General features: G+C 38.5%; 1 protein-coding gene and 1 pseudogene across 2 annotated transcripts in view; one reads left to right on the forward strand and one right to left on the reverse strand.

The window, feature by feature from the left end:
* The window catches only part of SLC9A7 (solute carrier family 9 member A7), a 181,981-nt gene that overhangs the window by 128,452 nt on the left and 31,915 nt on the right, over nt 1-21,614 (reverse strand). The gene's annotated exons all lie outside the window — the stretch shown is intronic.
* Nucleotides 13,457-14,373, forward strand: LOC114504837 (annotated as a pseudogene).

Consider the following 21,614-nt stretch of genomic DNA (forward strand, 5'->3'; position numbering starts at 1 on the left):
ACATCTGAGGCCTGGAGGAAAGTGCACACCCAAACCCCCGGTCCAGAGGCTGCCAGTCCCACCTCAGCAGCAGAGACCAAGAGCTCCTATGCGCAGCCACCAGGGCCCGGGAAGAGCGCGCCTGACCCCACCACCCAGATGCACCTCACATGCAACCCCACCAATCCCCCCTTAGCTGGCTGTAGGCAGGCAGATGACCAGAACTGGTTTGGCTTGTTCAAAGCCAGCAGGAGGCTTCCTTTTTTTCTTTTTTTCTTTAAATTCCTTCTTCCTTTCTTTCCTACTTTCCTTTTTTATCCCTTCTTCCTTCCTCCCTTCCTTTCTTTTTTTAATTCCTTCTTCCTTCCTTCCCTTTTTTTTTAAATTCCCACAAGTGGAATGATAAAACCTGGAACTGTGAAAGGACCACAGTAAGACCCAAAGAGGGGTCATCCCAACAACTGAGACAGTGAGACAAATTTGACTTTGCTACTCCAGAGAACTTGCAAGTTATTGTATATTTGTACTATCATTATTTTTTCATTATTTTTACATCTTCTATTTTATTAGTATTTTTTGTATTTCTCTTCTTTCTGTTTAGTCTTCTTTGCTTGGTTTGTTCAATTGCATTGTTTGACTGGTTTCCCTTGTTCTCTCTTACATGGTGTAATTTTAATTTTCCGCCTTTCACTTCACTTGTGGTCCAATAGCACACTACTCTAGGTTCTGTACTTCCTATTCTTGTTATTCAGACCACATAGACTCTATCATATAATTGTTGCTCCATTACTATTGTAAATAATTGCAGTTCCATACTATTGTAAATACTACACAGCACCCCTCTCAGACCTCATTCCACTTCACAGCTTCTGGAACTTCAATACTGCTGTGGTTAAATCTATTCTCTACCACATGACACCTATTTTTTATCCTTTACTCACACTTTATCTCATAATCTGACCTCCCACAAGCTCACTGCTTTCAGGATCCAACTCACAATCCCTCCCACTCCCCAACAAGAGGCTTATCTATTTTCCACCCTTTTTAAAAAGTGGCTACTGGGGTGAAATATCATGGTTATCACTATACATACCCAAAGGATTTCCTAACTCTTCTCTATGGGTTGGTACTTTAAATACCATAGAATACATTCCCACTGTATTAAACCATTTTGCCTTCCACCTCCAACTGAACACAAACAAACAATGGGAAGACAAAGAAACAATCCCCAAATGAAAGGGAAGGAGGAAGCCTCAGAAAGAATGCTAAATGAAATAGAGGCAAGTCAACTATTACATATGGAGTTCAAAGCAATGGTTATCAGGAAGCTCAATGAGCTCACAGAGAATTACTAAAAATTACAGGGAAACTATAATGAACTCACTGCAAACTATATCAACATGAGAAAGGAAATAGAAACTATCAACAAGGGCCAAGACAAAATAAAGAATACAATTTTTGAACTGAAGAACACAGTAGAAGAAATCAAAAGCAGGCTCGATTAAGCAGAGGATTGGATCAGCAAGCTGGAGAACAAGGTAGAAACACCCAGAAAAAGAAAAAAAAAAAGGGAAGGGACTCAGAAAGAATGAGGAGGGGTTAAGAGAAATGCAGTATAACATGAAACATAGTAGTATCTGTATAATAGGATACAAGAAGGAGAAGAAAAAGAGCAAGGGATAGAAAACCTGTTTGAAAAAGTAATGATAGAAAACTTCCCTAATTTGATGAGAGAAAGTCACACAAATCCAGGAAATACAGAGTCCCAATCAAGAGGAAAACAAAGAGGTTCACATTAAGACACATCATAATTAAAATGGCAAAATTCTAAGACAAAGAGAGAATCCTAAAGGCAGCAAGGAAAAAACAGGAAGTAACATACAAGGGAGTCCTGATAAGGCTAGCAGCTGACTTCTCAATGGAAACACTCCGAGCCAGAAGAGAATGGCAAGAAATATTCCAAGTAATGAAAACCAGAGGCCTGCAACCAAGACTACTTTATCCAGCAAGGCTCTCAATTAAAATAGAAGGCCAAATAAGCAGCTTCCTGGACAAAAGAAGCCCCAAAGAATATATCTCCTCCAAACCACTTCAGCAAGACATGCTAAAGGATCTGCTTTAAGAACAGGAGGAAAAACAGTGAGAGAGACAGGAACACAGGTATGAAAAATGGCAATGAATAAGTACCTATCAATAATAACATTGAATGTAAATGGATTAAATGCCCCAATCAAAAGATGTAGAATAGCAGAAATGATAAGAAACCATGACCAACACATATGCTGCCTACAAGAGACGCACCTCAGAACAAAAGACTTAACACAGACCTAAAGTGAAGGACTGGAAACAAATATTCCAGGCAAATGGACAACCAAAAAAAAAAAAAGCTGGACTATCAATACTCATATCATAAAAAAAGACTTCAATTAAAAAAGAACCATAAAAAGGGACCCAGAAGGTAATTTCATAATACGCAAGGGAAGAATGCATCAAGAAGACATCAACATTGTAAATATATATGCACCCACAATAGGAGCACCTAAATACATAAAGAAAATCTTGGAGGACTTCAAAAAAGATACTGACAGCAACACAATAATATTAGGTGACTTTAACACCCAGTTGTCAAAAATGGATAGATCTTCCAAACAAACTATCAACAAAGATATTGTGGCATTGAACAATGCCCTAGATCAAATGGACTTAACTGATTGTGTGTGTGTGTGTGTGTGTGCATGTGTGTGTGTGTGTGTAGAGAGAGAGAGAGAGCACCTTTCATTCCAAAGAAGCAAAATACAAATTCTTTTCAACTGCACACAGAACATTTTCAAAGACAGACCACATGACAGGACACAAAACAAGCCTCAACAAATTCAAGAAAATTGAAATCATATCAAGCATTTTCTCTGACCACAAGGGACTGAAACTAGAAACCAACCTCAGGAAAAAAAACCAAAAAACATTCAAACTCATGAAGATTGAATAGCATGTTATTAAAAAATGAATGGGAGACTTCTGGCCAATATGGAGGCGTAGGCAGACACACTGTGCCTCCTCGTACAACCAAAATAAGCACAAAAACAATCTAGAAACAAAATAGCAACCAGAACTGACAGAAAATTGAACTGTATGGAAGTCCGACAACCAAGTTAAAATAGGCACATTCATCCAGACAGGAAGGAGGGGCAGAGTCGGCTGCCAGGCAAAGCAGGATCACGGCAAAAAAAAGCAGTGGCACCAAGCACACAAGGCAGCACCTGAAAAACCCCGGGCGTGCAAGACCTCAGCAGTTGGACCCTGAGTGTGGGGTGGCAACGGGCAGACCCAGTGAGGTGGTGATTATGAAGCAGGGCACGGCATACAAGGCGGCTGGCTGACCAGGTGGTACCACATTTGCACGCACAGATAAGTCAGGTGAAACTGGGGAGCAAGAAAGACCACGCAACGCAGGGTCCCAGAATGGGAAGATAGAGCCTCAAAACACCTATTGAAAACACCTGTGGGGGCTGACGTGCTGGAGAGACTCTCAGTCTCACCAGAGAGTTTGTTGCAGAGACCAACAGGGTTCTAGATTGTAAACAAGCCCACCCACACAGGAATCAGCACCAGAAGGGCCCAGTTTCCTTGGGAAAAACAGTGGAAGGGACTGAAATCTGACAGAGTGGAGCAAGTGTCATTGTTCCCTCTTGGACCCCACCAGCAAATAAAATGTCACAACCCAGTGACTGGGTTGCCCACCCTGGTGAATACTTAAGGCTCCACCACTCATACGTAATACCGCAAAATAAATAAATAAATAAATAAATAAATAAATGGCCCAAACAGAAGAAAAGATCAAAGCTCCAGAGCAGATAAAACTAAGTGACAAAAAGACAGCCAACCTATCAGATGCACAGTTCAAAGCAGTGGTGATCCGGATGCTCACAGAATTGGTTGAATTTGGTCACAAATTAGATGAAAAATGAAGGCTACACTAAGTGAAATGAAAGAAAATGCACAGGGAACCAATAGTGATGGGAAGGAAACTGGGACTCAAATCAATGGAGTGCACCAGAAGGAAGAAAGAAACAACCAATCAGAAAAGAATGAAGAAACAAGAATTCAAAAAATGAGGAGAGGCTTAGGAACCTCCAGGACATCTTTAAACATTCCAACATCCGAATTATAGGGGTACCATAAGGGGAAGAGGAAGAGCAACAAGTGCAAAAATTATTTGAACAAATAATAAAGGAGAATTTCCCCAATCTGACAAAGGAAATAGACTTCCAGGAAATCCAGGAAGCTCACAGAGTCCCAAAGAAGCTAGACCCAAGCAGGAACACACCAAGGCACATCATAATTACATTACCAAAGATTAAAATGAAGGAGAGCATCCTAGAAGTAGCAAGAGATAAGGAGACAGCTACAAAGCAGTTCCCATCAGACTGTCAGCTGATTCCTCAAAAGAGATCTTGCAGGCAAAAAGGGGCTGCAAAGAAGTATTTGAAGTCATGAAAGGCAAGGACCTACATCCAAGATTACTCTATCCAGAAAAGCCTTCATTTAGAATGGAAGGGCAGATAAAGAGCTTCCCAGATAAGGTAAAGTTGAAGAAGTTCACCATCAGTAAGCCCTTATTATATGAAATGTTAAAGGGACTTATCTAAGAAAAAGAAGATAAAAAACATGTATAGTAAAATAGCAAACTCACAATTACTAACAACCACACCTAAAACAAAAACAAAAACAAACTAAGCAATCAACTAGAACAGGGACAGAATCACACAAATGGAGATCACAGGGAGGGTTAGCAACAGAGGTGTGGGAGAAGGAGAGAGGGGGAAAAGGTACAGAGAATAAGTGGCATAGATGGTAGGTAGAAAATAGACAGGGGGAAGGCAAGAATAGTATGGGAAATGTAGAGGCTAAAGAACTTATGACACATGGACATGAACTAAAAGGGGAGAATGTGGGTGGGAGAGGTGTGCAGAGTGGAGGGGAATGAAGGGAGGGAAATGAGAAAACTGTAATAACATAATCAATAAAATATATTAAAAAAAGAAAAAATACATGGAACAAGAATGAAATTAGGGAAGAAATTTAAAAGTTTCTGGAACCAAACGAAAATGAATTCACAACAACCCAAAACTTGTGGCACACAAAAAAAGCAGTCCTAAGACGGAAGTTCACAGCAATACAGGCCTACCTAAATAAGACAGAAACATTTCAAACAACCTAACCCTATGCCTACAAGAACTCAAGGAACAACAAAGACAGCCAAGAGCAAGTAGAAGGAATGAAATAACCAAGATCAGAGCAGAAATAAATGACATAGAGACTAAAAGCACAATTCTAAATATCAATGAATCCAGGAGCTGGTTCTTTGAAAAGATAAACAAAATCCACAAGCCTTTAAGCAGGCTCATCAAGAAAAAAAGAGAGATGACCCAAATAATCACAATCAGAAATGAAAGAGGAAAGATTATAACGGATACCACAGAAATACAAAGGATTGTAACTACAAAGAACTGTATGGCAAGGAATTTGAAAACCTAGGTGAAATAGACAAATTTCTAGAAAAATATAATCTTCCAAAACTCAATGAAGAAGAAGCAGACAGCCTGAACAGACCAATAACAGCAGATGAAATGGAAGCAGTAATCAAAAAACTCCTGGCACACAAAACCCTGGACTGTATGGTTTCACAGGAGAATTCTACAAAGCATTTAAGGAAGAGCAAACTCCTATCCTTCACAGACAATTCCAAAATATCAAAAATGATGTAAGATTCTCAAACTCTTTTTATGAAGCTAGCATCATCCTAAACCCAAAACCTGATAAAGACACAACAAAGGAAGAAAACTTCAGGCCAATATCGCTGATGAACATAGATGCTAAAACCCTCAACAAGACATTGGCAAACTGCATCCTACAATACATTAAAAACATCATATACCATCACCAAGTGGTATTCATCCCAGAAATGCAAGGACAGTTCAATATTTGCAAATCAATAAATGTAATACATCACATAAATGAAACAAAAGACAAAAATTGCACGATCATATCAATTGATACAGAAAAAGCATTTGATAAGGTACAGCACCCATTTATGATAAAAACACTCAGCAAAGTGGGCATAGAGGGAGCTTTCCTCAAAATAATAAAGGCCATATATGAGAGACCTACAGCCAACATCATACTCAATGGGAAAAAACTAAAATCTTTTCCACTAAGATCAGGAATAAGACAATGTTGTCCACTTTCACCACTTCTATTCAACATAGTATTGGAAGTTTTAGCCACAGTGATGAGATAAGAAAAGGAAATAAAAGGCATCCAAGTTGGAGAGGCAACAAAACTGTTATTGTTTGCAAATGACATGACAGTGTACATAGAAAATCCTATAGACTCCACAAAAAAACTGTTTGGCCTAATAAATGAATTTGGCAAAACAGTGGGATACAAAGTCAATATCCAAAAATCAAAGGCATTTTTGTATACCAACAATGAAACAGCAGAAGCAGAAATTAAGAAAAAAATCTCATTGGATATAGCAAAAAGAAAAATAAAATACCTAGGAATAAACATAACCAAGGAGGTAAAAGACCTGTACTCAGAAAACTACACAACACTGAAGAAAGAAATCAAGGAAGACACAAACAAATGGAAACATACACTGTGTTCATGGATCAGAAGAACTAACATCATGAAAATGTCCATACTACACAAAGCAATTTACAGATTCAATGTAATCACTATTAAAGTACCCGTGGCATAATTCACAGACATAGAACAAACACTTCAAAAAATGTATATGGAACCATAAACGACCCTGAATAGCTGCTGCAATTTGGACAAAGAAGAGCAAAGAAGGAGGGATCACAATACCTGATACCAAACTGTATGAAAAGGCCACTGTAATCAAAAGAGCCTGGTACTGCTACAAAAGCAGGCATATAGACCAATGGAACAGAACAGAGAGCCCAGAAATAAACCCATGTCTCTATGGTCAATTAATATTCAACAAAGGGAGCAGCAACATAAAATGGAGTAAAAATAGCCTCTTCAACAAATGGTGTTGGGGGAACTGGACAGCTACATGCAAAAAAATGAAACTCGAGCACCAACTTACACCATACACAAAAATAAATTCAAGGTGTATAAAATAATTAAATACAAGTCGTGACACCATTAAAGTCCTAGAGGAGAACATAGGCAGGAAAATCTCAGATATTACATGCAGCAACATTTTCACTAATATGTCCCCTAGAGCAAGGGACATAAAGAAAAGAATAAACAAATGGGATCTCATCAAAATAAAAAGCTTCTGCAATGGCTAAACAAAATAGTATTAAAATAAAAAGAGGTGGGAGGGCGGACTGGATTGGGAGTAAAAAGGAGAAAACTGTATTTGAACAATGATTAAAATAAAAAAAAATAAATAAATAAAAATAAAAAGAGAACCAACCGTATGGGAAAACATATTTGTCAATAATACCTCAGACAAGGGTTTCATCTCCAAAATATATTAAAAAACTCACACAACTCCACTCTAAGAAAACAAGGAACCCAATTAAAAAATGTGCAAAGGGCCCTGGCTGGCATAGCTCAGTGGACTGAGCGCGGGCTGTGAACCAAAGTGTCGCAGGTTCGATTCCAGTCACAGTACATGCCTGGGTTGCAGGCCATGACCCCCAGCAACCGCACATTGATGTTTCTCTCTCTCCCTCTCTCTCTCTCTCTCTCTCTCTCTCTCTCTCTCTCTCTTTCTACCTCCCTTCCCTCTCTAAAAATAAATAAATAAATAAATAATCTTTTTTTAAAAATGGGCAAAGGACTGGGACACTTCTCAAAGGAGGACATACAGAGTTTGTTGATTTGTTTACATCATAAAGAAATGATGTAAACAAAATCTCATCATAAAGAAATCATGTAAACAAATCAACAAACAACGAACGTTAGAGAGGATGTGGAGAAAAGGGAACCCTAGTGCACTGTTGGTGGGTGCAGAAAATACAGACTGTTGCCGCCACTGTGGAAAACAGTATGGAATTTCCTCCGAAAACTAAAAATGGAACTGCCTTTTGACCTGGCAATTCCACTGCTAGGATTATATCCTAAGAACCCTGAAACAGTAATCCAAAAGAACCTGTGCACCCCAATGTTCATAGCAGCACAATTTACAATAGCCAAGTGTTGGAAGCAGCCTAAATGCCCATCAGCAAATGAGTGTATCAAAAAACTATGGTACATTTACACAATGGAATTGTATGCAGCAGAGAGAAAGAAGGGGCTCCTACCCTTTTTGACAGCATGGATGAAACTGGAGAACACTATGCTAAGTGAAATAAGCCAGGCAGTGAGGGACAAATACCATATGACCTCAACTTTAACTGGAACATAATCAACAAAAGAAAATAGCACAGAAAATATAACCAGAGACATAGAAATTAAGAACAATTTGACAGTAACCAGAGGGGAGGTGGGAGGGGATAATGAGGGGAAGTGTTTTCAGAAAGTACTATGAGGGACACATAGACAAAACTGGGGGGAGAATGGAAGCAAGGGGGGAAGGTGGGTTTGTCTGGGGTGGGGGAGGGAGTGGTTGTGGGGAAATGCAGACAACTGTAATTGAACAACAATAAAATAATTATTAAAAATAATAATAATTTTTAAAAATTGCCCTAATATTTCTTTTGGCAATTTCTATTCTGTTTGGGTAATAAAGTATTAAAGTCATTAAGGAAAAAATACTGTTCAAGGAGGTCTAAGCAGTCCTTCTCTTAAATATCCTAACAAACAGTGAAGTAGGGTCATCCAAAATCTTCATTCTCCTTAGAAACATACTTTATTTATCCAACTGATTAAAATGACTTAAAGTAAAAATATAAATCCAGGTAGAACATCAGTGAACACAGTAATAAAAAGGACAGAAAAAAAAGCCATAATCAACCAAAGAAATTACCTGAAGAAAACCACACAAAATTAACTTAAAATTGTGCACTTTTGAAGCACAAAACAAGAGCAAAAATGAGAAACATGAGACTAAACATGAGTTTCCTATTCTAGCTTAAGGCTTGATAAATTAAAAACCTATTTTTTATGTGCTCTAAGAATCAGTGGCAGGGTTTTATGGAAATTAGGAGGGGAACCACTCAGATCAACAATAACCCTAACATTTTCTACAAAATACCAAGGCATTCCACATATAAGTAGCCCTCAGAGAATACTATAAACATAATGTTAGTTTGATTCTATAAGGACAATTCTGGGGGTGGAATATTGGAGGGCAAAATAATATGGTCCATTTACCATTACCAGATTTTTCTGACTGAAATTACTTTCTTTTTACTTTTTCGAGTATATTTTATTGATTATGCTATAACAGTCATCCCATTTTCTTTCTCCCATTTATTCCCCTCTTCCCTGCAACACCCTACCCACCAGCATTTGCCCACCTTAGTTCATGCCCATGGATCGTACATATAAGTTATTTGACCTCTCCATTTCCTATACTGTTCTTAACCTCCCCCTATCTATTTTGTACACACCAATCATTCTTATTCCCTGTACCTTTTCCCCCATTTTCCACCCACCACCTCCCCGCTGACAACCCTCCATGGGGTCTCCATTTCTCCATGGGATCTCCATTTCTTCGATACTGTTCCAGTTCTCATTGTTTGCTTAGTTTTTGCTTTTGTTTTTTAGGTTCAGAGGTTGATAGTTGTCAATTTGTTGTCATTTTACTGTTCATAGCTTTGATCTTCTTCTATTTCTTAGAAAAGTCCCTTTAACATTTCATATAATAAGGGCTTGTGGAGGATGAACTCCTTTAACTTGATCTTATCTGGGAAGCACTTTCTCTGCCCTTCCATTCTAAATGATAGCCTTGCTGGATAGAGTAATCTTGGATGGAGGTCTTTGCCTTTCATGACTTCGAATACTTCTTGCCAGCCCCTTCTTGCTTGTAAAGTTTCTTTTGAGAAATCAGCTGATAGTCTTATGGGAACTCCTTTGTAGGTAACTGTCTCCTTTTCCCTTGCTGATTTCAAGATTCTCTCCTTATCTTTAATCTTGGCCACTGTAATTATGATGCACCTTGTGTGCTTCCTTGGGACTTTTGGAGCTTCCTGGATTCCCTGGAAGTCTACTGCCTTTGCCAGATTGGGTAAGTTCTCCTTCACTATTTTTTTCAAATAAGTTTTCAATTTCTTGCTCTTTGTCTTCTTCTGGCACCACTATGATTCAGATGTTGTAATGTGTAAAGTTGTCCTGGAGGTTCCTAAGCCTCTCCTTATTCTTCTGAATTCTTGTTTCTTCATTCTATTCTGGTTGAATGTTTATTTCTTCCTTCTGGTCTAAATCATTGATTTGAGTCCCGGTTTCCTTCCCTTCCCTGTTGGTTCCCTATACGTTTTCCTTTATTTCACTTTGCATAGCCTTCACTTTTTCCTCTATTTTGCAACCATACGCAACCATTTCTGTGAGCACCCTGATTACCAGTGTTTTGAACTCTGCATCTGATAGGTTGGCTCTTTGTCACTTAATTGTTTCTCTGGAGTTTTGATCTGTTCTTTCATTTGGGCCATATTTCTTTGTCTCAGCATGCCTGTTATGTTGTAAGAGATGGAGCCTTAGGTATTAGCCAGAGTGGAGCACACCACATTGCTGTTCTGTGGCACTGTCTGTAGAGGAGGAGGGTCAGAGGGGAACAATGCCACTTGCTCAGCAATCATCCCACTTTCAGTCATTTACCCCACTACCAACAAGGAAATTGAGCCTTTCTGGTGCTGATTCCCAGGTCAATGGGTTTGTGTATGTTCTAGGACCCAGTGGGTCTCTCCAATTAACTCTCCTGTGAGGCTGGGAGTTTCTTCCACTGCTGCAACCCCCACAGGTTTTTACCACCAGAGGTTTTGAGGCTTTCTTTTCCTGTGCTGGAACCCTGGGTTGCATGCTCTGTCTTGCTCCCCAGTTATTCTTCCCAATTTATCTGCACACAAATGTGGGACTATCAGCTTCTGTCTCCCCAGCCCAGTTTGTACACTGCCACCTTGTTGCAAATCCTCTCTGCCCAGGCTGCCCGTCTCTGCCCCTTCTGCCAGTCTGGGTGATTGTTTCTTTAACTCCTTGATTTTCAAACTTCCATCCAATTCAATTTTCTGAAAGTTCTGGTTGCTTTTGTTTTTAAATTTGTTGTTGTCCTTCTTTTAGTTGTGCAAGGAGGCAAAGTGTATCTACCTACACCTATATCTTGGCTGGAAGCCTGACTGAAATTATATTTGAAGAATTAATAATATATTCTTTAAGAACATTTCTCAAATACCAAAAATTTTAGCCAGGTTTCTAACAGGAACCAGATAAATGACCAATGTGACTAAGGTCATTAACGAGGACCTCAGTGAGCTGGCAATTTAATAACTCTGTAAACTACAGCTCCAGGTGTGTTCATTACAAAGATATTTGTTATAAACAATCAAAGATTCTGATATGTAAATTCTTGCCTTCCAAAGAGAAGTTCTAAAATCACAAACAAGTGTTTTCTCAGAAAGCACATGAGAAATTACTTGATTCAAGCACAAAAATGTGGTACCACTAAGTGGGCATCTCATCACCCTCATATCTTGTCTTTTCCCAGTGCTACCAACTGTGTTGATTATCTTAGTGATCCAATTTGAAGATAAAATTTAACTTTGAGTTGACTGTACAAAATTCTAGGAAATAATTTTTGTCCCTACTAGAATTTAATATAATAGCCTGCTTAGATTCAACAGCTCTAATAGATAAGGTTTTTTCTACTTCTAAAATTGAGTCATTAATGAGATTTGCCAGAAACTTTATTAACAGTTTCTTTCTTTATTTGAGATGTGTCTCTCAAATGGTAGAAGACACATCTTGTGTGTTCTACCAGCTAATCATCCAGGAGAAGAGTGTAATTTTCAAAGATGCAATAGTTCCTTTTGGTCATGCTAACCTATATAGAAATAAAAACTTCAAGAGAATAAGAGCCGAGGGAAATGGCACACCCCTCAGCCTCTAGTTTTTCTAGCTTCCAAAGCTAGGAGCAAATGGTTCTCTTTTTAAAAATTCATCCAGCCCTGGATGGTGTAGTACAGTGGATTCAGCACAAGCCTGTGAACCAAAGGGTTGCTGGTTAGATTCCCAGTTAGGGCATATGCCTGGGTTGTGAGCCAAGTCCCCAGTAGGAGGTGCACAAGAGGCAACCACACATTGATGTTTCTCTCCCTCTCTTTCTCCCTCCCTTTCCCTCTGTCTAAAAATAAATAAATAAAATCTTTAAAAACATTCATCCATTAAGTTTCCAAGACATAAATAAATTTGCTTTGAAATTCAGTTTCCATAGAGACATCTTCAGATGCTGCACAGTTTTAAATTAGTATAATTATCACGACACAGCCTAGCTTCTGAAGTTAAGGCCAAGAACTGAGAAATGACCTTCCCTCCATGCTTCCCCACCAGCACACCAAAGACTATGGAAACTCTCATGCAACCTATCTTTGAGCAATCATGACCCAAGCAATCAAAGATCATGCCTTTATGGATATTACAGTCCAGTGCAGGTAGGGAAGAGTAGCTATAAATAAGTAAACAAAAAGAAGAGATGATTATACTCATATATTGTTGTAAATGCAGTTAATGAAAGCAGTTGGTAACATTCATCAGCAAGAAGCAATTTTTTACACCTGCTTCCCACATCCTCAATCAACATATAACTTCATAGTCTGAACTATTCATCAAATAAACACTAGAATAAATATGGGTTTCCTATTGTAGTCTAAGTGTTAATAAACCAAAAATCTATTTTGATGATCCTGTGCTTTAAAAAAAACTTGTCTTTATTTTTTTGTTGTTCATGGTGGTGTGGACTAGATACCAGTGACAACAATAGCTTTAATTTTACTTTGCCTCAAAATGCAAAAGCGTTCCACACATAAGTAGCCTATGAATATGGGTTTGAAAATAAACATAAAGCCTTCACTTAGAGTTTCATTATGTTTTAGAATTGTCACTGCCTTAATTTCTAACCATTTGTCCTCCTAATAAGGGGAAAATACCTATTTGTTCATAGCTTTTATAAATATAAATGCAGTGATATATGGCTTTTTGAAAAAACACTTTGTCTCTGTGACAATGTTTGTTAACCTAACTAATAGTTATTTGCAGAAAAATGGAGCACAATGGAGTTTTTCCTGTACAAGAACTATTTCCTCCCCAAACCATACTTACTTGAATTATTCTAAGATTTATAAAAACTAAACTTCAAGCCCTGGCTGGCATAGTTCAGTGGATTGAGCGTGGGCTGCGAACCAAAGTGTCGCAGGTTCGATTCCCAGTCAGGGTACATGCCTGGGTTGCAGGCCATGACCCCCAGCAACCGCACATTGATGTTTCTCTCTCTCTCTATCTCCCTCCCTTCCCTCTCTGCAAATAAATAAATAAAATCTTAAAAAAAAAAAAAAACTAAACTTCAGTGAAGCAAGAAAAGAGTTTTATCAACCCCATTTATGATGTTTAATTTAAGTAATACACATAAAGAATTGCACTATTAAGGAAAGTAATCAAATAAGATATGAATGATGGTGAGAGGGTTCAGGTGCTGTGGCTCCCAATGTGCCCACAGCTGAACCTGCTCCAGAGAGTCCTAAAGGCATGCCGGCCATGCTGCTGGGGCTGCCCAAGGGTACCCAGGCACCCAAATTGGCCAAACACTTATACATGCCATCTGGCTATTGGGGAAACCCTGAGGGCCATGGTGGCTTCTGGCTCAGAGCTGTGGAAAAAAGCTGACAACAATTATGGATACCAGAAAACTGGTGAGCAATGAAGTGGTAGTGGAACTTATGGAGAAAAATTTGGACAGCCCTTCATGCAAAGATGTTTTTCTTCTAGATAGCTTCCCTTAGACTGTGAGCCAGGCAGAAATGCTTGACAACTTCATGGAGAAGAAGATAGAGAGGCTTGATCCTGTGATTAAATTCTGCATCCCAGACTCTGCTAAACCAGAGAATCACAGGAAGGCTTATTCACCACCTAAGGGCTGTTCCTACCATGAGAAGTTCAACCCCTCAAAGGAATCCATCAAAGATGACATCACTGGGGAACTCTTGGGCCACCTATCAGATGATAATGAGAAGGCCTTGAAAATCTGCCTGGAGACTTACCATACTCAGACTACCCTGCTGGTAGAGTACTACAGGAAAAAGAAGATTCATTCTGCCACTGACGCATCCCAGACCACTGATGTTGTGTTTGCAAGCATCCTACCAATATTCTACAAAGTGAAATCCTAGAAACAGAAGGTCAGATAAGACTATGCCACTGTTCATGACCCCATGGTATGACCCCTGCTCTTAGGTGCTGGGTAGAGGGGAGGGGTAGTCAAGGTAACGATAGAGAGTGAAGGGTGTTGAGAGGCTCAAGAAAAATATTGGAATAACCCTGGCTGGCGTAGCTCAGTGGATTGAGCATGGGCTGCGAACCAAAATGTCGCAGGTTCGATTCCCAGTCAGGGTACATGCCTGGGTTGCAGGCCATGACCCCCAGCAACCGCACATTGATGTTTCTCTCTCTCCCTCTTTCTCCGTCCCTTCCCTCTCTAAAAATAAATAAATAAAATCTTTTTTAAAATATTGGGATAACAATAGTGTTGTAATGAAGCAATTTCTTTTACATACAGGAATGTTAAAAAAGTATGAATAATTAATTTTTTAAAAACTGATTGAAGGGTATACGTAGAAATATGGAGGTGCAGTACTATTTCTAAGAAATCAAGTTTTCATTTACTCTGGATTAGTAATCATAATTTTTTAATTTTTTAATGTTGTTCAATGACAGTTGTTCCTCCCTCTCCCATATTTAACCCTCCCCCTGCTATTTTCCTTGTCCATGGTCTTTTATACATGTTCCTTGACTTCATCTTTCACCCTTTCCCCTCCATTATCCCCTCCCATCTCCCCTCTGGTTACTGTCACCTTGTTCTTAATTTCAGTGTTTCTGGTTATATGTTGCTTGCTTGTTTGTTTGTTGAGTAGGTTCCACTTATAGGTGAGATCATATATTTGTCTTTCACCACCTGGCTTATTTCACTTAGCATAATACTCTCCAGTTCCATCCATGCTGTTGCCAAGGGTAGGAGCTCCTTCTTTTTTTCTGCTACATAGTTAAAGCCAGCTCCCTGAATCCTCAGCTTTATCTCAGAACCTCATAGGTTGCCAGGCCAGGAATGCAGGGAATCAAACTATTGTGCTATAGTTTGGGACTGTGAGAGTTTTGATTACTGACCCATACCATGAAATACATAAATCAACTCCACATTTGAAAGAGATACAGTGTATGCTCATGGGGGCAGTGGCTCAGCACATCAAGTTTACAGGAGTCATAGGGAGGATGAGGCAGGCTGGTCTCACTCCCTTCCTGACTTACTACTGATTTACTACTCCACCTGTTCTCATGGGTAAGCACTTAGCAACCACCCAGTGTGTGCCACAGTCCTATGCTCATGCCTTCTTTCATCAATGATGTGTGAAGGGACCCTTTAAATAAATGAGCAGGTGGCCTAAGCAACATCATCCAAAGATTGTCCTTCCTGTCATCAAATCAAGTGACTGGTATCACTTGACAGCACTGTGATGCATTTTCAATGAGGTGCTTTCAACTGACCAAATGCTACTTTGTTTGGCCCTTAAAGCAACAAAGTATGTAAAAGCTTGGAGAGAGAGAGGGGAGGACAGGGGAGGGAGGGGAGCAGAGGAGAAGATAGATATGAATACTGATTCACAACTATGTATACCAATGAAACCATTAAAAATGATGTTAAGTAGGTGGTTTGAGAGCTCCAAAACTTTGGCAAAATTATTCCTTCTTTGTGCATACAGGTCATCATAACAATGAGGATGCAATTTACTAGATGCCATACAAGGATTCTGCTGTGAGCTCAAAGCAGAGTTGTAGGGGAAAGCTCCAGAAGATTCTTCCTTCATAAGCAGGTATTCTTCTGTTGTGTTAGGCCACTGCATGGAAACAACTGTCACTGACAGCTTCAGTCACAGAATGCTTCATTCAGTACAAAATATGGCAATGAAAATACCAACAACTTGATTGATATATTTCAGCAACCTCTGCTCAGCCAGCAGTGTGAGGAAGCTGGAGTACTGTTATAAAATGTCAGACTGCTTGCTGACAGTGTCAACCTAGAAACCAAGTCACTGCTTTCTGGCAAAGACTAAAAATCATAATGAAAAAGCTACCTTTTCTCTATGCACCAAGCAAAAACAAAGCAGAATAAATATATAAATCACCACCACACATAACTGGTGGACTTGATGATGTAAGAAGTAATGTAATAATTCATTTTTTATAATACAATTTGCTTTCTTTGTTATGATTAAAAGGCCAGGGTAGGAAGCCCATGTTTTAACAATGAGTTTTTTACAAGAGAAGGCAAAAGAAAAAAACTACAACAAAAGCAATGTCCAAATCCCTAAGCAAGCATCAAGTGCACACCTATTGCTCAGGCCTTGCTTGGGTTTTCTCCCAAAGTAAACTCATTCCCTCCCTTATGAAGAGGCAAAGCAGGAGACTGCTGGAGTATCAAAGCTGCAAACCCTGCAATGGATGCTAAGAGGAAGGGAAGATACACCTTCTGATCCTAGGAATTTTGAGGAAGAGGCTGTCTCAGTATAAAAGGGGTCAAATAGATGTTCAGTGAGGTCCTACAACTGTAGCACAGGCCTTTCCTGGTAGTAGGACATGGGTACAAGCCATCCTCACTTACATACTGTGTAAGGAGTCTGTGCTCTCTAGAAATTGCTCAATGACATAACCCTGTGCAGGTCTAACCTGCATAAGCATTCTGACTCAGTTATCAACAATGGCATTTCAAAAAACTATTAATTCCACTCATTTCCTATGAGGAAGAATGTGGAAAAGAAGCTAGAGGAATTGGAAGGGTTCATGGCAGGGATTCTGGAGTCAGATTGCCTAGGTTCAAGCTAGATGACCTCAAACAAGTTATTTTACTTTTTTGTGCCACTATTTTCTTATCAATAAAGTATAAAAGGCATTCAGTTATTAGGAATTAAATGAATTAATATGTATAAAGTGTCCAGAATAGTGTTTGGCAAATATCACATTCTGTTTATTAAATTATTTTTAAATTAAAAAAATAAAAATGTTTACACCCTAGAAAGAGCCCATGACACCATTCAGACCTCTGACAAGAGCTATAGTTAGAGTGTTATTCTCCCTCCTGCCCCAGACCATTTGCCTGAACTTCTAACAGAAGTCTCAGCTCTTGTCATGGGTGTAGATGTTCACCATTCTCACCTTCTCATTGCTGCAACCCCAATTCAGGTCCCCATCATCTTCCATATGACTGCTCTAAAGATATCTCCCCACCTCTTACTGCTAACCTTTTTTTAAAAAGATTTTATTTATTTGCTTTTAGAGAGAGGAGAAGGGAGGGAGGGAGAAAGAGGAGAGAAGCACCAGTGTGTAGGAGATATCAGTTGCCTCACGAGGCCCTGTACTGGGGACCTGGCCGGCAACCCCGGCATATGCCCTGACTGGAAATTGAACTAGCAGCCTTTCAGTTCACAGGCCAGTGCTCAATCCACTGAGCCACACCAGCCAGGGCTCATACTGCTAACCTTTCATTCAAGGCATCAGTGCGGCAGCACAGCTGCAGTGATGGATTCAAGCCAACAAACAGATTTCCAGGATCTAAACAGGTTTTCAGTTAGTAGATTTGCTTAGCTTTAGAGAATAATATAGGACAGGAAATACATAAGGGATAGGAGCTCCATGTCCATGGGAGACCCAGTAGCCACCCAAGTACACAGCTTCTTCTGTCTCCTCACCCACACAAATTCTGTATGACTGCTACAGTGAGAGCCAAGATGTTTGTGGGTCTTACTGATACAGAGAATCCACAGTTCCTTTTGCCACCAACCTTTTATGCCACCCTCATGCAGGCCAATGGTCCACATGCCAAGCTAGGTGCAGCTCCACACTACAACTGAAGCAGACACTATATACTCCAATTATCTTTACTGCTTTCAAAGATACAGAATATAGGGGACAAACATCATTCTTAGGCAGCCCTAAATCAACCCAAGCCTTTAGTCACAAATGCCAACACATACTTTAATAGAATGGAGCCTCAAAGCACCAAAAGAGCAATTGAGGCCCACAATTTGTTCCCTGAATATGTTTCCTGTATTACATCTACAATCGATCCCATGTGCCCTAACCCCAGCCACACAGCCTGACTTGGTTTTTGGTTCAGTGTACACAGTTGTGCTCTACTCAGAGTGTCAACTCATTGGAGGCAGAAACCTTTTCTTTGTTTCCTTTTTCCACCACCTGACACCCCAGCATAGTTCCTTAAACACTAAAAACTCAGCAAAACATTAACTACATTTAAGAAACTAAGAAAGGTAGGTCGACAATTAATCTGAAAGTTATGTAATTTTAAAGGTCGAAATGTCTGGATGACAATGAGGACGCTCTTGAAATGTTAAAGACCACAAGCCTCATCCATACCTGAAGAGAAAAAGAAGCCCCAGAGGAATCATAAAGCTCATCTATTAACAACCCCTTCTATATAGTGTTCCCATAGAAGTCCTTGTGAGTGGGGTCTGTGTCTCTGTACGATAGTCACAAATGCTTGGGTATTCAACACATGACTTTGCTTTGTGAAAACCATGATTGGGCTTACTAGGGTCTCTTTATACAAAGATTGAAATCTGTAATTAATAGACAATACCAAAATAAATACAAGAAATCAACCTATATAAATTAGGAATATCCTAAAGTTTGACTTAGGAAAAATCAAATTCAGTCTTCAAAAGTAACGGAATGTCTCATGCAGTGTCATTTTTGGTATTCCTTAACTGTTTGTGAGCGATAACCATGTGATGGTAGAGTTTGTTATCACATGTGACCAGCATACCAACATGATAACATAAACAAAGCATGCCATTTGTATTTGTTATTAAGTCTATTTGTAACTTGGAAAACAAATAGCCTTATGTGTTTTATATGTAGAAATTAGTCTGTTCAGCAATATATTCACCTTTATTATCTTAAGAGTCAAGTGCTGACTAATGACTGTAAGAGCTGTTAAGTTTATACACAAAACAGTTAACCTACTAAGGATGTATTAAGATGGAAACAAAAAGTGCAAACCATGAAGGAAAAAACTGATAAATTGGACTTTATCAACATCTAAAAGTTCTACCCTTCAAAAGACACCATTAAGGAAATGAAAAGACAAGCCACAGACAGGGAGAAAATATTTCAAACTACTTATCTGATAAAGGATTTATACTCAAAAAATATTAAAATACAACTCAAGAACACACAAAAAAAAGATTAAAATAGGCCAAAACTATGAACAGTGCCAAAGAATATATGTAGATGGCATAAGAAAAGATGCTTTACAACATTAGCCATTAGGAAAATGTAAATTAAAACAAGATACACCCTGGCTGGTATGGCTCAGTAGATTGACTAACAGCCTGTGAACCAAAGGGTCACCAATTCAATTCCTATTCAGGGCACATGCCTGGGTTGTGGGCTAGGTCCCCAGTAGGAGGTGCACAAGAGGCAACCACATATTGATGTTTCTCTCCCTCTCTTTCTCCCTCCCTTCCCTCTCTCTAAAAATAAATAAATAAAATCTTAAACAAAAAATAAGATGCTACTTCACACTAGAATGTCTAAAATTTAAAATTCTTAAATAACAAAAGTTACTAGAAATCTTACACACTGCTACTGAGAATACAACTGTTCAGTCCTTTTGAAAAATGTTGCCAGGTTTTCATAAAATTAAAATACACTTACCACACAACTCAGAAAGCTCACTCTTGGTATTTATCCAACAGAAATGAAAACACATGCCCACACAAAGACATATAGGCAAATGTTCACAGTAGCTTTATTTATAATACCCAAAAACTGAAAACAACTAAAATGTTCAAGAATGGTGAATGTGTAAGTAAACTGTGATACAGTCATACAATGGACTACTGCTCAGCAGTAAAAAGGAAAAAACTATTGACACACACAACATGGGGTGAATTGCAAAAGTAATGTACTAAGTGAGAGAAACTACATACCAAAGGTTACTTAATATGTGATTTAATTCACATGAAGTTCTAGAAAAGACAAATGTGTAAGGAGAGAAAACTGATTAGTAGTTTCCAGGTAGGATGAGGAGATGATCTGCAAAGGTACATGAGGACTTTGCGGGGCAGGGGCAGGGAGACCAGCAATGTTCTATATCTTGATTTTGGTGGTTGTCACACAAGTATATACTTAAAAGAAATGAATTTTATTATCTGTAAATTATACCTCAATAAACCCGACACTTAAAAAGAAATATATTAAGAAATTAAAAGGTAAACAGACAATGAATATTTATTGGTTGAATTAATGAATGAAGAGTACTATCACTAACAAGAAAAAACAACATATCTGGTTAAGTCAAGAAATAACTAAAATTTTAAGTAATGCTACAAGATAGAATAATAGATATTAAATTATAACATAATTCTGATCTTTATAGACTTGTTTGGTGTAAAATCATTCGTAGCATTACAAAACAATGTTTTAAAGTTGTATTTAATTTCTAATTATCTCTTTGGTATCACACACATACAATGTAATGAATTCCCATGCAACCTAGCAGCTGTCAGTGTTGGGAAATTACAATTTGCAATGTCAAACTTTGAAAAATACGACTTCCAACATTTTTTAAAATTTTTATTTATTTATTTTTTAGAGAGGGAAGGGAGGGAGAAAGAGAGAGAGAGAGAGAAACACCAATGTGCAGTTGCTGGGAGCCGTGGCCTACAACCCAGGCATGTGCCCTGACTGGGAATCAAACCTGCGATGCTTTGGTTCACAGCCCACGCTCAATCCACTGAGCTATACCAGCCAGGGCTGACTAATAACATTTTTAATAAAATTGCAATAATTATCTATTCCTGGATAAAATTTCAGATTTATTTAACTCAGAGGTTAATTCTAAGTTAGTCATATTGTGGTTTAGTCTTCACCTAACATTGATTTTTAACATTTGCCATTCAGCAGTCAGCCAAAATAGTTATTCAGTGTATCCTTAATACATGTGACCAATCTGTTAACTTTCAGGATTTCAAGTTGTGGTTCATGATTAGCCAAGCCTCCACTAAACCAATACCCTCTGTATTCTGCCTTCTCTGCCTTCAAGCATTTATGATGAATCCAGCATTACCAACATTTACACTAGAAACTCTAATCCATTGTCATTACTTTGATTTTTTTTACATTAATTTTCAAGATACTTCATTACAAGACAAAAATATAGTAAAAAGCATTTCATAATTTCCAGGAAGTATTCTTGGCTATTAAAATGAGAGTAAAAAATGAAAAATAATGTGGCTAAGCCAATTTAAAAGAAAGGAAATCCAGAACAACAATACAGTTTAAAGATATACTATACAAGATGTCATATATAATGGTAACAAAAATATAAAATGTGTAGGAATAAGGTTAAGAAGAAACATGCTAAACACAAAAGTCTTGAAATGACAAGGTCATTGTATAGGAAGAATCAACATAGTAAAAATGATTCTTCCCACAAGGAT

Source organism: Phyllostomus discolor, chromosome X (genome assembly GCF_004126475.2).
Source record: "Phyllostomus discolor isolate MPI-MPIP mPhyDis1 chromosome X, mPhyDis1.pri.v3, whole genome shotgun sequence".
In the NCBI taxonomy this organism is placed as follows: Eukaryota; Metazoa; Chordata; class Mammalia; order Chiroptera; family Phyllostomidae; genus Phyllostomus; species Phyllostomus discolor.